Source organism: Grammomys surdaster, unplaced genomic scaffold (assembly GCF_004785775.1).
Source record: "Grammomys surdaster isolate TR1022 unplaced genomic scaffold, NIH_TR_1.0 126198, whole genome shotgun sequence".
NCBI lineage: Eukaryota > Metazoa > Chordata > Mammalia > Rodentia > Muridae > Grammomys > Grammomys surdaster.
In genome coordinates, this window is record NW_021621003.1 from 2,548,496 (window position 1) to 2,565,491 (window position 16,996).

Below are 16,996 nucleotides of genomic sequence, written 5' to 3' on the forward strand. Positions count from 1 at the left end.
TTGTGTCTCCTTGGGTGTGCGCTAATTGGGACTTGAGTTGGGGTCCTTTCTGGGTCCTTACAACACCATATGACAAGACCCTAAAAGGGGTAGGGAAGAGGGGAGGGTGGGGCTTCTCCACTGTCCTCCCTCTTTTTGGCAGGATAGGAAGTGAAAGATAGTCATGAGAAGTACACTAGGAGTTGAGCCCAGAACACCCCAGCGTACTCTACCATAGACTCTACCTAAAACTCAATTTCGGTGCTTGTTTTAATACTTAGTTTCCCCTTTAAGTATATAATGCTAATATATACTACTTACAAAACATGTGAAAATAAAGATGTATTAGCAATTACCAACATACCTTTGTCATTAAAAGTTATAAACTTTTTAGATTCAGTGGTTGTGGTACACACCTTTAATCCCAGCACTTCGGAGGCAGAGGCAAATGATCTCTGAGTTTAAGGCCAGCCTGGTCTACACTGTAAGTTCCAAAACAGCCAGGGCTACACAGAGAAACCCTGTATCAGAAAAAAAGAAAAAAGAAAAAAAAAAAACGCACTTTTAAAAGAAGGGAAAGACAAAGGTGGTTAAGACAATTGCTAGCAGCTTTATTCCTCTAATAAAAAGCCTGGGAAAAAAAAAACGTAATGGAATACAGCAAGAATATGGAAACAGAAGTTAAAAAAAAAAATACCACAATCATTTGATATAGCATTTGACATTACAACACAAAATAGATGCCTTTCATAAATCCTCTGATCTTCACGCATGAAGCAATTTACCATGCACTGACATCTCTGTCGTCCTCAAGGCTCTGCCTCAGCAGCAGCCCTGGAGATTTACTATCTGTGATGACTCAATGGCTCCTTGAAGGTATACTCTAATTACCTGGCCACATCTGCCTCAAATACAGACACCACATGCCTCAACTTCCAGAGTATCTACAAAACTTAAGTGATTTGGGGGTTTAAATTATAGACATCAGGAAAATATATATGTATATGTATATGTATGTACATCATATACATATACATATACATATACATATACATATACATATACATATATATCCATCCCCAGGGAGATATAGATATAGGTATATTAGGTATAGATGGATAGATGGCTATATATGAATATATACATACATATATATGGATGTATATTCTACATAGTAGTTTATAATCTTATGTTACCTTCCAATATGTTGTGGAAAAGGGATAGTACATGTAACACATATATAATTATAACCAATTGACATACTTACAATAAAGCAAATTGAAGCAAATTAACCTTTTTACTTTTGAAAAGATTTATTCTTTATTATGTGTATATATATATATGTGTGTGTGTGTGTTTAAATATAGGTGTCCTCAATGGTCAGAAGCATCATATTTCCCGGAGCAAGGATTACAGGTCTGACACCCGATACAGAAATCAAACTCGAGTCCTCTCCAAGAGTAATACATATTCTTAACCACTGAGCCATTTCCCAGTCCCAACTTTTGCACATTTGATGTACAATAAAATGAAAAATATCTGAACTTTTTAATTAAAAGTCTTGAGATAATTAAAAAAGCCAAATTCTGAGACTTAGGATGGATCTATTGGTAGGCTAGCAAGCCTGGGGCTTGACCTTCAGCACTCCATAAAAACCAGGCTTTGTAGTACAAACCCATAATCCCACCACTCTGGAGCCAGGAGCATCTTACACTCAAAGTTATCCCCAACTACATAGTGAATTCAAGAGCAGCCTATCATACATTCGATCTTAGTAAATAGTGTTATTTTTAAAGGGGGTGGTCTAGACATGTAAACAGTTGATAGAGCGTTTTGTTTGCCTACCATAAACGATTCCCAGGAACTCATGAACTGGGTAAACCAGCACTTTACTGAATCCCAGCACTCAAGAAGTGGAGACAGGATAGTAACAAGTTCAAAATCACCCTCCCAAGTCAGACCAAAGCATGAGACCCTATCTCAACAGAAGAAAAGAAAAACAAAACAAAAATCTACTTAAATGTGAAGCCATTGTTCTTACAGTTATTTTAGAACTTTGCTATAGCAGAAGGAATTTAACAAACTTACAGTGTTTACAAGATGAAATAAAGGAATCTGGAACAGTATGGTGGCGCATACCTGCAATCCCAGCATTTGGTAGGCTGAGGAAGATGGATCAAGAGGTGAAACCCAGCCTATATAAGATCCTATCTCTGAATGAATAAATAAGTAAATAAGTGTAAATGTGTGTGCGTGTGTGTGTGTATTAAAAGAGCTATTCATATTTGTGTCAACTGCCAAGCCAAATGGAATATGATTATATATGCTAATCATAGGCAGCTTTAAGCTTATTAAAATCAACTTTGTCTTTCAATTAATTTATAGCTCATTTTAAAACACAGAGCATTCTTAATTCAAGCTATACCAGCACTGGCCTACATTTAAAATTGAAACAGAATCTGAAAACAAAAGAGTTCAACAGACACAAGATTAATCTTTGTAACTAAAATTAAAATTTCCACAAACAATTTACTAAGGCAAGATTTCACAAGTTCAAGGGTGAAACAAAACACATGCTAACTGAGTGGTTTTCAACCAGTTGGTCACAACCCCTTTGGGGTGGACTCAACCAACCCCTTCACAGGGGTTGGCTAAGACCACAAGAAAACACAGATATTGATCAATTCATAACAGTAGCAAAATTACAGTAGCAATAAAAATCATTTTATGGTTGGGGGTCACCACAACATGAGGAACTGTATTAAAGGATCACAGCATCAGAAAGGTTAAGACCCAGAGAGCTGTTTAGAATTGATCTTTTCGGTTAACTCATCTAATTTGTATGTCAATTAAACACAATCTGTTCTGTCACCTAAGTTAGCTACTGGTCAAGTGAAAGACTTTTAAAGGTCAGTGTTTTGTCTTTTTGTTTTAAGTATTTAAAGGATACATATACAGCCTATGCCAGGATAATGGAGTCAGAAGAAAAATAAGTTGGTACACATTTCCAAGTTTTGCCTTAGGAAAATAAGCTAACATACTTAGCAGCAGGCACAGAAGCTAAAAGAATAAGCTACACCTGTACACCTATACACAAAATGATTCTTCCTCTGTGATCATACTGACCAAGTCCACCCAGACAGAAATAAAAGGCAACAACTGCTCAAGGCAAAGACCAAATTCCAGACCACAGAGGTCTGAAACGCCCCTGTGGCTCTGCTCAGGTTCAGTTCAGTTTCTATGTCTGTTTTTAGATCTCACAGACCTGAACGAATGGTACTGTCTTCCTCTGGATTTTCATGGGTGTGGTGGTTTGAATATCCTTGGCCCACGGGAAATGGCACTATTAGGAGGTGTGGCCTTATTGGAGGAAGTATATCACTGTGTGGGAGGGCTTTGAGGATTCCTAGTGCTCAAGCTTCACCCAGTGTGGAAGAGATAGTCTTCTCCTGGCTGCCTTCAGATTAAGACTCTCAGCTCCTTCTTCAGCACCATGTCTGCCTGCACAATGCAGTGCTTCCTGCCATTTTGATAATGGACTGAACCTCTCAAACTTTAAGACAGCCTCAATTAAATGTTGTCCCTTATAAGAGTTGCCTTGGTCATGGTGTTTCCTCACAATGGAAACCCAAACTAAGACAATGGGATTGCCTCAAAACTTCAACTTCCTTTTGCTTGTACTCAACGTGGATTTCATTCTGTATGTAGAGGACCCTAACCACAGTATTAAGACACATAACAGCATCACATAAAAACTGAAGCCACAAAACACTCAGCATCAAGATCAACTCAGTTTAACTATTAAGACTACAAGTACTTGGGGGTTACTCATTTGATAGAATGCTTGCCTGTACAAGGTTTCAATCCCTAGAACAGTTTAGACTGGGAATTCTAGTACAAATTCAAAGCAAGCTTGGATTACATAAGAGAATCTAAAACAAATAGGCCAAAAAAAAAAAACCCCTAAATACTATTATGACTTTTGCTTAAATTCTATTCTACTAAAGTCAAAAATCCTAATTTTATACGATTAATAATAAAGTCGCCATGCAGTGGTGGCGCACGCCTTTAATCCCAGCACTTGGAAGGCAGAGGCAGGCGGATTTCTAAGTTCAAGGCCAGCCTGGTCTACAGAGTGAGTTCCAGGACAGCCAGGGCTACACAGAGAAACCCTGTCTTGAAAAACTAATTAATTAATTAATTAATTAATTCAGTAACTAGAAATAACAATAGAGCACTATTAGAGTCACTTGCTTAAGATATTACGCTTTGACTTAAAAAAGCTTACAAAATATTCAGTTCTGTTTTGGTTACAGGTAAATAAGTGTTTAATAAATAAGCATATATTTTATCCATTAGTATTCCTAAAATTCACATTGTATCTATAGGCAACAGTTATACATGAAGGGGAAAAGCTGGCAATAAGGGGCTGAGAACAAGATAAAAGGGAAGTCAGAAAAAAAGTACAGAAGAAAAAGTTAGCCCATGATGAGGTAATGGGAAAGAGGGTTGAGACAAAGTTAACGTAGCTGTAGTTGACAGAAATCCCATCTTTAACATTCTCTAAGCCCACTGTATACAATCCAGTATGTCTGTTGAGTTGGTAACAGAGAGACTAGTAGAGGGCTCAGTCTGGGCCTAAACTTGGCAAATGTCCCTTATTAAGCATCAACTATCTTTTTAACTCGTATATAGTTATATGCAAGTTTTAATTAAATTCTAATTCTGAATGCTGCAAACAACCAATGAGGGTAAATGATCAAGAGTACAATGTGCCCAGGATAACACAAAATCAAGCCTAAACTTTGCTCCAAGCACATCCTTCAAGAAATCTATAAAATATACTGACTATATCTTTACTACCAAAAAAAAGTATGCCCACTTTTGTTTACAAATAATTTCCAAACACACATCTTTGCACAAAAACCTTGCTCTAAGTAAGAATCAAAGATCTGAACCCTGCAGTACGTCTAAAGAACTGTGAAAATATTAAGTTAACAGTACAGAGGAGAGAGTCCCCCAAGGGTGGAGCATGTGCCTGGCATGCATGATTCCCACAGCACCACAAAACAAAGAAGCCATAAAAAGAAAATGAAAAACAGATAGAGAAATAAACCTCAGACGCTGTATTTCATTATGAATGGTAACCATCTTGCTTTTAAATTCCATTCACTTGTCCTTCTAAACTGTACACCTTCTCTGACAACAACTGAGCTACATCACGGAGTTAAACTGAATTGTATGCATGTCTTAGAAGGCACAAAAACCAGATTCTATTAGGAATATGTATAGTACAAAATGTTAGTGGTTGGAGAGCGATGTAGTGCAGCGTGGCTGAAGCCCAGCACTTGCAGGCTGAGGCAGGGGCATCAGGGAAGAGGACAGCTGGGCCATGCAGGAAGACCTGTCCCAAAGATATTCATTTGGTTTTGTTTCGGTTTTTTTGGTTTGTTTGGCTTGGTTTTTCAAGACAAGAATTCTCTGGCAGTCCTGAAATTCACTCTGTAGACCAGGCTGGCCTCAAACTCAGAGATCCACCTGTCTCTGCCCCGAAACTGTTAAAGGTGTGTGCCACCACAGCCTGGCTGAAGATATTTAAATCTAAAAACAATTTTAAGGCTGGGCAGTGGTGGTGCACACCTTTAATCCCAGCACTTGGGAGGCAGAGGCAGGTGGATTTCTGAGTTTGAGGCCAGCCTGGTCTACAGAGTGAGTTCCAGGACAGCCAGGGCTACACAGAGAAACCCTGTCTCGAAAAACCAAAATTAATAATAATAATAATAATTTTAAGAATTTCAAACTACTTAACTGATAAAAGTGTATGTGTATATACACAGAGAGAAATGGATTTCACTGTTTTTAATAAAAAAACAAATTATTGGGCTGGAGAGATGGCTCAGCGGTTAAGAGCACTGACTGCTTTTCCAGAGGTCCTGAGTTCAAATCCCAGCAACCACATGGTGGCTCACAACCATCTGTAATGAGATTGGATGCCCTCTTCCGGTGTGTCTGAAGACAGCTACAGTATATTCATAAATAAAGTAAATAAATAAATCTTTAAAAAAAAAAAAAAAAAAAAAAAAAAAAAACAAATTATTTCAATGTGAAATATCTACAAAAATATTATACAATTAACAGATTGAAGACTATGATATAGAAAAATATATTAGAGCATTTATATTGAACATAACAGCTACATAAACTGAGACTATGCATAAAAAAACAAAAACTTACATTTTTTAATCCTGGCTGTCCTGGAAGTAGCTCTGTAGATCAGGTTAGCCTCAAACTCAAGAGATTCAACTGCCTCTGCCTCTCAAGTGCTAGGATTAAAGGCATGTGCTACCACACCCTACTAAAAATCACTTTTTGGGGGGTTGGGGGGTGTCTTTTGGTTTTTTGAGACAAGTGTTTTTCTGTGTATCCTTGGCTGTCCTAGAACTTGATCTATAGACCAAGCTGGCCTCAAATCCAGAGATCTTTCTGCCTCTACCTCCCAAGTGCCAGGATTAAAGGCATGAGCCACTACTGCCAGGCTAGGAATCACTCTTAATGTACAATATTACACTATTTTTGTAGATAAGGTCTTATAAGGGACAGCTCAGGCTGGCCACACACTCTCAAATATGGAATTGTAGGTATGAATAACATATTCAGCTATGTTATACTTATACAACTAAAAACAGAAATAAAAAATTGCTTCCCCATTGCCGGAGAGAAAGCTCAGCCATTAAGAGCACTGGCTGCTCTTCCAGAAGACCTCTGTTCAATTCCCAGCACCCACATGGCGGCTCACAACTGTGTAACTCCAGTTCCAGAGGATCCGGCACCCTCATACACACATACAAGGAGGTAGAACAACAATGCACATAAAAATAGGTTTTTTTGTTTTTTGGTTTTTTTTGGTTTTTCGAGACAGGGTTTCTCTGTGTACCCCGGGCTGTCCTGGAACTCACTCTGTAGACCAGGCTGGCCTCAAACTCAGAAGTCCACCTGCCTCTGCCTCCCCAGTGCTGGGGTTAAAGGCGTGCACCACCACTGCCTAAAAAAATAAATTTTTTTATAAAAGAAAGTCTAGGGCTTTGCTGTGGGGGAAAAAAATCACAGGTTCAGAAGGAATCCGTCATTTCTGGTAACAGAATGATAGCATTCAAAAAACTGCTTGTCCACACATTGAGGGAAGCTGAGGAACTATCATCATATACTATTAAAGCTCAAATAAATGAATGAAATCTGAATTCTGTCTTCTGAGATGTTCAGTTGCTCCTACATCTACTAACACTTACACTTACTTACACACACGCACACAAATCTACTTTTTTTTGTACTTCACTTAATAAAATTGTATCATCTGGATGATTTAAAAGAACAACTGGAAGCCAGAAGTTGTAACGAATGCCTTTTTTTTTTCTTTAATGTATAGGATTGCTCTGTTTACATGCACACCAGAAGAGGGCATCAATCAGATCCCACTACAAATGGTTGTGAGCCACCATGTGGGTTCTGGGAACTAAACGCAGGACCTCTGGAAGAGCAGTCAGTGCTCTTAATCACCATGTCTCCAGTCTTTGATGAATGCCTTTAATAGCAGGGCAGGAGGCAGATGAATCTTAAGTTCAAGGCCACCTTGGTCTACAGAACAAGTTCCAGGATAGCCAGGGCTACACAGAGAAACTTTGTCTTGAGAAAACAAAACAAAAAGAACAATTGGGAGAAAAAATTATCAAAATGCAAGACAAACTTAAAATAGTTCTTGTTCCCATTCTTGTATATTTACCAAATGCAGGCAAACTGTCATATACAAAAAACAAAGCTATATATCCAAATACAAGTAATTTTCAATGTAAGAACATAAAATTTTCCAGGCAGTGGTGGCGCACACCTTTGATCCCAGGACTTGGGAGGCAGAGGCAGGCGGATTTCTGAGTTTGAGAGTTCGAGGCTAGCCTGGTCTACAGAGTGAGTTCCAGGACAGCCAGGACTACACAGAGAAACCCTGTCTCAAAAAACCAAAAAAAAAAAAAAAAAAAAAAAAAAAAAAGAACATTAAATTCCTTCACTATAAAACAATGGAATGGGACAACTAAATGAATATACCTTTAAAAGATGTGCATGTTAATGAGTGAGCCCAGAACAGTCAATTCAATGGACAAAGAGCCTGAGGCCTATACCAAACAAGCTCACTACATCCTGGTAAAACCATCTGCAATCAGATCACTGAGCCTCAACACGAGCATTCCAAGCAGACCACCACTGTTCCACGTTTCCTGTCCTTTAAGCCTACAATCCCTGATCTTGTGTTGCTTTTTTTTTTAAAGGCAAATGCATTTTTTTTTTTTTAGGAAAATGGTTCATTTGTAGGCAGTGTGCTATATTGATAAGCAATGTTTATTACTGGTGGCCAAACTATCCAAAGATAATATCAAGGCTCAGCAAAAAGAACACTGCTGAACTATCACAACGCCTGTTTAAACTAAAGAAGCCCCAGTGACAAATGCAGTATGGTATTCAAATAAAAATAACTGTGGAGCCAGTTTAAGGTGTCAGAAACAAATCCGAGCATCCACAGGCAACTATCAGCAAAGGTACACAAACACATACTGGAGAAAAGGCAGCCTTCTTCTGTCCTAGGGAAACCAGACAGCCAAGACTGAAACTAGAGCCATCTCTCTCATCCTATCTGAAAATCCACTCAAAACAAGCCAAGAACCTGTAACTCTGAAACTGCTAACAGACAACACATCAAGATACAGACACAGGCACAGGCACAGGCTGACTGTCCATTCTAGCAACTGCTCAAGAAGGACTAGTAGTGACTGACAAATGAGATTGTATCAAACAAAATGCTTCTACATGGCAAAGTAAACAGTGAAAAAGACAGCTAAAAACTCAAGGAAACCTCTACAGACTACTCATTCAACAGAGGATTAACATCCAGAACTTAGTCAATAACTTAAAAAAAAAAAAACTAACACCAACAGCTCATGGTGGGTGTTGGGGAAGGGTGCTCTATATATTGTTAGTGGAGATATTGTGGAGCCACTTTGGAAATCGCTATGAGACCCTAAAAAGCTAAAAAACAGAACTAGCATATGATCCTGCCCTATGACTCCTTAAGTCAATATTAAAGGAATCGGGAGCAGCATGCAGTAAAGATGCTCACATAGTCATGTTCACTGCACCAATATCCATAAGAGCCAAGTTTATAAAGAAAACATGGCAAATACCAGTAGGAAATTCATTCGGCAATAAAGAAGGAAACCATCTCATCTGGAGGACACAGATCGAACCAGAGACAAGTGGAATAACGTATCAAGTATTTTCTCCTTAGTAGAATACAGGAAGAAAAACACAGGAAAATAAGAAGGGCAGTACAGGGAGGGAGGAAAGAAAATAATGAAAAGCAATCAAAAATTCAAAACTAATAAATGGTTAAAATCGGTTCAAGCCCACGGGTATGAAGAGACATACCTATAATGCCACCACTTGGAGGCCTAACGCGGGTGTACATGGAGCTTGAGGGTAGCCTGGGGTAGAAAGTGAGTGCCTGTGTATCTCAAAGGACAGCCATTACCTTCAATTAGAGGAGAAATTCAAACCAATACAGACACAAGTACTGGAGTGCAACCACTTACACACAAGGTAATTTTGTAAATTAAAAGGAGCCAAAAATAACTTTTTTTATCTTGCAAGATTCCATAAATGAAAAAAATACACACACACAACAGAGAGAGAGAGGGAGGGAGGGAGGGGGGGGGGGGGGGAAGGGAGGGAGGAGAGGTAATTTTTTTTTTTAATTTAAAAAACCTAAATCAGGAGTGGCAGTTCAAAGTCAGTCCGAGCAACCTGTCTGAGAAAAACAACTGTACAAAAGTTTGTGTAGCAATAAAAGTCAGCCCCATATCTACAAAGCTGAATGGAAAGAAGTTTCAGTAAATTCATACAAAGAGTCCCACTAACGGAGGAAGTGGACAAAAGGGACAAAGCAAAACAAAAGAATGGCTTAAGAACAAAGTATCCACACAAGACTGAGAAAGCCAAGAGGAGCTAAGGGAAGAGATCAGGTGTGAGGCAGCTGGGCTGCTAAAAGTGCAGCTCCTCGGGCTGGAGAGGTGGCTCAGTGGTTAAGAGCACTGACTGCTCTTCCAGAGGTCCTGAGTTCAATTCCCAGCAACCACATGGTGGCTCACAACCATCTGTAATGGGATCCGATGCCCTCTTCTGGCCTGTCTAACAGCTACAGTGTACACATATAAATAAAATAAATAAATCTTCAAAAAAAAAATCTTCAAAAATTTAAAAAAAAAAAAAAGTGCAGCTCCTCCATGCGCCTCCTCTCCAGTCCATCACAGGAAGGCGTGCAGTTAACCATGGGGAGATAAAGAACTTCCACAACCCTCGGTGTTACCAAGACCTGAAACCTGCACGGCTCCTTTCAGCCTCCAGAAAATCACTGCTTACGCCTGGTTCCTGGGTAAGAGTAAAGAACTGCCCCACATTTTCCAGTGAGCATGTAGCATATGAATGTGTGTCCTGACAGACAATGTTCCCATTGAATCTCAGAAAACTACTAAAATTATAAATGTACTCAGATCAAAAGAGAGAAATGTGCTGGGGCTGTAGCTTAGTGATAGCTTGCAGTCGCTGGATTCAAACCAGTGCCCCCTCTAAAAAAAGAAAGAAAAAGTAAAAAGAAAGAAAGAAAAGAAAGAAAGAGAAAGAAAGAAAGAAAGAGGGAAGGAGGGAGGGAGGGAGGGAGGGAGGGAGGGAGGGAGGGAGGGAACACAAGCGCGCGAGCAAGGAAATGTGGACAAGCAGCCTTCCTCCTCCTTAGCAATAGAGACTAAGACCCCAGGCCTACTATGAGGTTTACTCACGATGGTGATGCTACCTTGACCAACTCTGAATGCACTGGCATTTCCCTCTTCTGCAAAAAGATATGACTAATGTCTGCCAAAATCTAAATGTAGGAAAATAAAACCAAGACCTTTGAAGGATTGGAAAACTCCAGGATTTTGAGTTTTCTACTACCAATATTTTCATTCTACTTTAAAGAAACCAATATTAGAAGTTATAGATAATGCTTTTAGAATACAATCTATGGAAGGAAAGTCAGAAAACCTCTATTCTAAGAAAACTGATAAATAAAAACATAAATAAAAGTCTAAATAAAAAGATACATGTATGGATTAATGTTAAATGTCTTTTTTTTTTTAATATCTTTTTTTAATTTATTTATTATATGTAAGTACACTGTAGCTGTCTTCAGACACCCCACAACAGGGTATCAGATATCATTACAGATGGTTGTGAGCCACCATGTGGTTGCTGGGATTTGAACTCATGACCTCTGGAAGAGCAGTCAGTGCTCTTAACCACTGAGCCATCTCACCAGCCCCCAATGTTAAATGTCTTAATACAAATATTGAGTGTGCATGTTTTTTCTTGGTTTAGCTGGTTTTGGCTTTTTTTGAAAGAGTCTCACTATGCAGCTCTGGCTGTTCTGGAACTCACTATGTAGACCAGGCTAACCTAGAACTCAGAGATCTACCTGCCTCTTCTTTCCACCCAGACGCCCTGAGTTTCTGGGATTAAAGGTAGATGCCACTATACCCAACTAAGGTACATATGCATTTTAAGTCCCTGTTTTAAGTAACTTTTTTAAATTAACCAATGGTCTTAATTATATAGCGTGAGTAACTCAGTCTCTACCACAGTATAACATTACACCCTCTACCAAAAGGTTTCCAGAGGCTCCCTGCAACTCTTTTCTGTTCTCTGAAAGTTCCTAGGAAAGGAACAAACTAAAAACTATACGTATCCAGTATGCAGTATCCACCAAAGAAAAGGAACTGCAAGATACAGGCTTAATTCATTTGACAACTTCTTACTTTGCATCTATTATGAACCAGACAATGCCTTAAACACATAGGTTAGACAAAGAAAAATCAGTTGTCATGGCATATATTTATAATCCCATACTGGTAGGGACATGGGAGGAAGGTTGCAAATTCAGACCAGCCTGGGCTACATATAGGGCAGAGGGCCAAGCCTCAATGTTGGGGGATGGGTAAATGATATGCATGCATAGTAGTAGAATATGACTTTTTATATAGTTGAGTGTTACATATACATTTCCTGGGAATGCTAAATTTCCAATCAGAATGTCTACCAAAATGACTCTTTTTCATTGAAAGTTTGTCTTGCCTCTTCAAGTATAAAAGCAATTAAAAGCCCATAGGAGTCAGGTGTACTGCAAGAGGCACTGGCAGAAACAGGTCAGAACTATGCATTCAGCCCCTTTCTTTTTAGTACCAAAGTGTCTATTAATTTATTTTATAAACTTTAACTTTAAATTTTTCACATAAAAAAATCAAATGTCAAAATTAATCAGAGCCAAAGTCTATATAACTTGATGAACTTCTATAGTTAGTATTGACATTTTGAAATGGAAGTTGTGAAGTTTCACATTAAATTTTACACTTTCAGTAATCAAATATATTTTATGCACTTATTCACCATCAAAAACAAAACAAAAGATCCATGACAGAATTAGAACAAGAAAAGCAATTGGCCTTATAACCTCAATCATGTCTTATAACCTCAACTCACATCTAACACACACCCGCACCTCATCCTTCCATTTAGCCTTTCTTGTTCTCGCTTCTTCATGTCTACTGTACCTGCGTATACACTACTTTACATCTACACAGATACAACTGTTAAGACTCCACTTTTGGGAGAGTACATTCAGTTTATTCCTTTCTGAGATCATGGGGCCTTGCTTACTAGCATACATTCCAAGGCTGTCCATTTTCCCGAAAATGTTTCTACATCATTTTTCTTTAGCACTGAATAGTACTGTCTTTTATAGAACTAGTTTTCATTATGCACCCATCCACTGATGGACAACTTGGTCAATTCCAATTCTCTGCTATAGTGAATGGACATGGAGCTACAAATAATCTCTACAGCAGAGACAGGACCATTGCTTTTAAAGGGGTAAAGGGAGATCGCCTAAAGGCTAAAGCTCACAACCCATTTACTTTTATTTTGGTCTTACTGTCAGAGACCCACCTACCTCTGCCCCAGGAGTGATTGAAGACACCATCATGACCAACAGCATTTTTTTTTAACTGAAAAGGCTTAAGAGCAATTTAACACTGTCAGCACCAGTTTATCCACTTGACAAACACTCGTAACTTATTACTTTTCTTCTAGACTTTAGAGATGGCTCGTGGCACCTGAAGTTTCCCCCCTAAGTTTCTATTTTATAGGAAACATATAGTTCATATTCTTAAGCCAATTTTCCCCAGCCACTTACATACACATTGTATCTTTTTCATCAGAACAGCCCAGACTGTGTTCCTTAGGACTGAAGCAGCAATGATATGGGATGCAGTCCATGTATACATAGTGGTCACTGTGACTTCTGGACAGTTACTTCTGGTCTCTAGGGATACTCTGGATTTGCCTTCAAAGACTTTAAAACCACATACCTAAGAGGTTACTTTCAAACACCTGAACATTCTGCAAAGCGCTCCTCCCCCACCCCCACCTCCTGCCTTTCCTTATTACACATGAGGTCAGATTCCTAAATCAAACTCTCCTGGAATCACTGAGTTTACTAATTTTTTTTTTTTTACGAAGTATTGAAAATCTTTTTAATTAAAATTTGCCATAAAAAAGGATAGTAGGCATACAAATAAAAATACATATTCGCGGGCTAGAGGTGTCAAAAGTAAATATGACGTTCCCAAGATTCTTAGTTTAGCCGGGCGGTAGTGGCGCATGCCTTTGATCCCAGCACTCGGGAGGCAGAGGCAGGCAGATTTCTGAGTTCGAGGCCAGCCTGGTCTACAGAGTGAGTTCCAGGACAGCCAGGGCTACACAGAGAAACCCTGTCTCGAAAAACAAAACAAAAAAAACCAAAAAAAAACAAAAAACAAAAACAAAACAAAACAAAAAAAAACTCTTAGTTTTATCCCAGGGTGCCTCTCCCTAGAAAAACAATACCTCCTCCAAAGAGTTCAAGTGAAATTACAGCTAAAATTTGACCAACGGTCAATCTAAACATGGGTACTTTAGAAGTTAAGCATCAGAATAAGCTTTTACTTGTTCTGACTTTGGAAAAAAACTAACAGATTAAAACCTAAAAGAAGATTTAAACCTACAAACTAGCAAGCCGGTAAACTGCTCGGGGTTGAGGGTTTTGGGTGGATTTTGGTTTTGCTTATTAGATCTTGTTTGTTTGGGGTGGGAGGCATCTATATCAGAGAAAGAGATTGCTAATACTTAGGTCACAGAAATATACCAATGAAATAAAACAAACCAATGGTTTTTCATAATGCTGACAATGAATCAAGAAAGGGTTATATACTGAGTATCCTTTCTATTAATGTGTTTAATACACTTGAGGAATTTTCCCGATATATCTGAGTGTGTGTCTCAGTGATGTAGAACACCTCATTCTCTAATACACCTGATAATTAAGACATTTATGTCTACCGAGGGCTACAAAATTGAGAGACGTTTCTAACTCAGGGTTGGCATGGGAAAGGAACCTACATAATTAAGCCCAGCTATTTCGTGTAAGGTCTCTAGAAGAAAGGTGGAATGGGGAAGAAGCTAATTTATCAAGCAACACACCAGATATGAAAGGCTACCGCGGGACATACAGAATACAGGTCAGCCGGAGTGCTCCAGAGCAGCTCCTGCAAAGATTATCTCAGGTCTCATCACCAAATGCTTTTACCCACACTGGAGCCACTGTTGCCCTTGCTTGCCGGTGAACGAAGAAAATAAGTGCAGCCAAATTCAGGCAAATCACCCCTAAGTCACCTGCTATACAACCGAATGTCTAGTTCACCTCTGGGGTGCTCCTCTTTACCTGAGTGTGGAGGTGTAAATTTCTCAAAAGACTCCAAAACTTTGAACTGCTCGCCCGCAGCTTTTAAAGCTATGCTCATTCACATAGCTGCTAAGAAATCCATGTCTAGGAGAGGCCAGGCTGTTAAAATCCCGGTTTCCGCCTCCTCCCAGAAGGACCCGAAGACACTAAACAGCGCACTTTTAAACCTAAACCGAGATGCAGCCGGACAAAGAGGACGCAGCTCCCCATGCCCTGGTCTCGGATAGCCAGACTGTGCTTCCTTACGCCGAACGCGGCCAGATCCGGGACACCCCAAATTCCATTGTTGGGCACCGAGGCGGACACACCCCTGGGAGAGAGGGAGAACTTCCCAGGATTTCCCTGAACTCCCAGAACCGGGTGGTGGGAGGGGCCGCGCCCCGGGACAAGCCGGGCGAGCTGCTCCAGCATGGCGCACGCTTGGCCCGGCTAGGGCCCAGGGCGCCCAATGCAAGGCGCTCCCTCCGGTCACCCTCATCAGAGCCTTAATCCGCCCGCCCGCCCCGGGGCCTGCGAGCCCAGCTAAAAATAGGCTCCTCGGTCACCCCGCGGCCCGGGCGGGCCGACCTCGCCCTCAAAGGAGACAGCCCGGGAGCTCCGGCCACTCGCGGAGCCAGGGTCGGACCTGGCGGGAGCGAGGAAATCGCCGAGCCGGAACCCTGGAGCCCTGGAACGAAGGAGGATCCCCAGAGCGGGCAGCGGCGGCGCGGCCTGGGCGGACGCTGCACACTGCGACCCCCGTGCCGAGGCCTACCCCGCGAGCGCGCCCCCTGACCCGCGCCCTAGCGCACCGGAATCCCAGGCCCTGCTCCTCACCCTGAGCAGCCGGGAACCAGGCCGGGACGACGCGGCGGCACGAGCTCTACCTCCGGGTCAGCGCGCTCCCAGGCCCCGCCGCAGAAGCTCAGGTGCTGTCGCGCCGCCCCGCAGGAAACGGGCGGCTTCGGGGCGGGGCGGCTCCGCACGTCCGGGCGTCGCGGCCAGAAGGGCCTGGAGACCAGCCCCTTAAAGGGACAGGTCCACGCAGCCGGCGGCCTCGAGATGCCCCACGGTATCCTGTAGAGACGTCACCCCTCAGCCTGGAAGTCCCTGCGGAATCCCTTCATCCACTCAACCCGACTCTGCCTCCCTCAATCTGCCTTGGTCTCACGTGACCCTCGCACAAAAGTACCACTTGGCCCCCGACGCCGGACGGACACACCACACACACACACACACACACACACACACACACACACACGGCTGGAATTTTTCCTACGAAATACGCAAAAGGAACGCTTCCTTTCTCTTCATTCTCTTTGGAGCAATTCTAGCTACAAACGGAGAGGATTATTAGAGACTGGTCTAAATAAATTGTGTGCAAATATTGTGAGGCTGCAGTGCTTGCTGGCTGCTGGCCATTCCTTAAGCAAGGGTAAATAACTAGAAACTGCAGCGCTAAGAGGGATTGACCAGAATCCCTGTGTCTCTTTGTGCGAGGGTGGAAGTTTTTCCTCCAGTGTTGCTTTTTCGTGTGTTAAAAAAAAAAAACAAAAAAACAAAAACAAAAACAAAAAAACCTCTCTCAAACAACGCCAGTCACTGCCCAGAACAAGTCTACAACATACTCTAAGCTCTCCTCAAAAGTTACCAAATGATTGGCACGCTTCTGGAGTGTAGGGTAGAGATATAGAATCAGACTCACCATTACCCAGGGGCAATCCTTAAGGATTTGAGCATCAGATAAGTCTCAACATTAACAGAGAATATCCTCATTATAGGCTAGTTACAAGAACCCTGCGCATCTGTCTGTGTTCGAATGATTTCTGCCCAAGCCTTCCAGAGCTCTTCCAAAGCAAAAATGAAAACTGAAGTGTAGCAGCAGCCTGATGAGATGTTGAGAATTCCACCAGTGTCCAATCACTACCTTTCTCTATGGCGGCGACATTCTATCAGATTTTAACCCTAGGAGCTCGCTCTTTTCCTTTCTCAGAACTATTACTCAGCACTTACCAGTTCCAAGCCAGCAAAACACTATTTCTAAACTGCTGTCTCCTGAGCCTGTGAGTGCCAGAAGATTTAGCTTTGTTGGGAAGTGAAGGCCATTAGTGGCTTACTACAAAGTGG

At 41.1% G+C, this 16,996-nt stretch overlaps 1 protein-coding gene across 24 annotated transcripts in view; it reads right to left on the minus strand.

The window, feature by feature from the left end:
- The window catches only part of Ktn1 (kinectin 1), an 88,928-nt gene extending 73,145 nt beyond the window's left edge, over positions 1-15,783 (minus strand). For all 24 annotated transcript variants that reach the window (XM_028758497.1, XM_028758479.1, XM_028758498.1 and 21 more), the window contains exon 1: positions 15,707-15,783. The gene's annotated coding sequence lies outside the window, so the exon portion shown is untranslated. The remainder of the gene's footprint in view (positions 1-15,706) is intronic.
- Between the last annotated feature and the right edge of the window lie 1,213 nt (positions 15,784-16,996).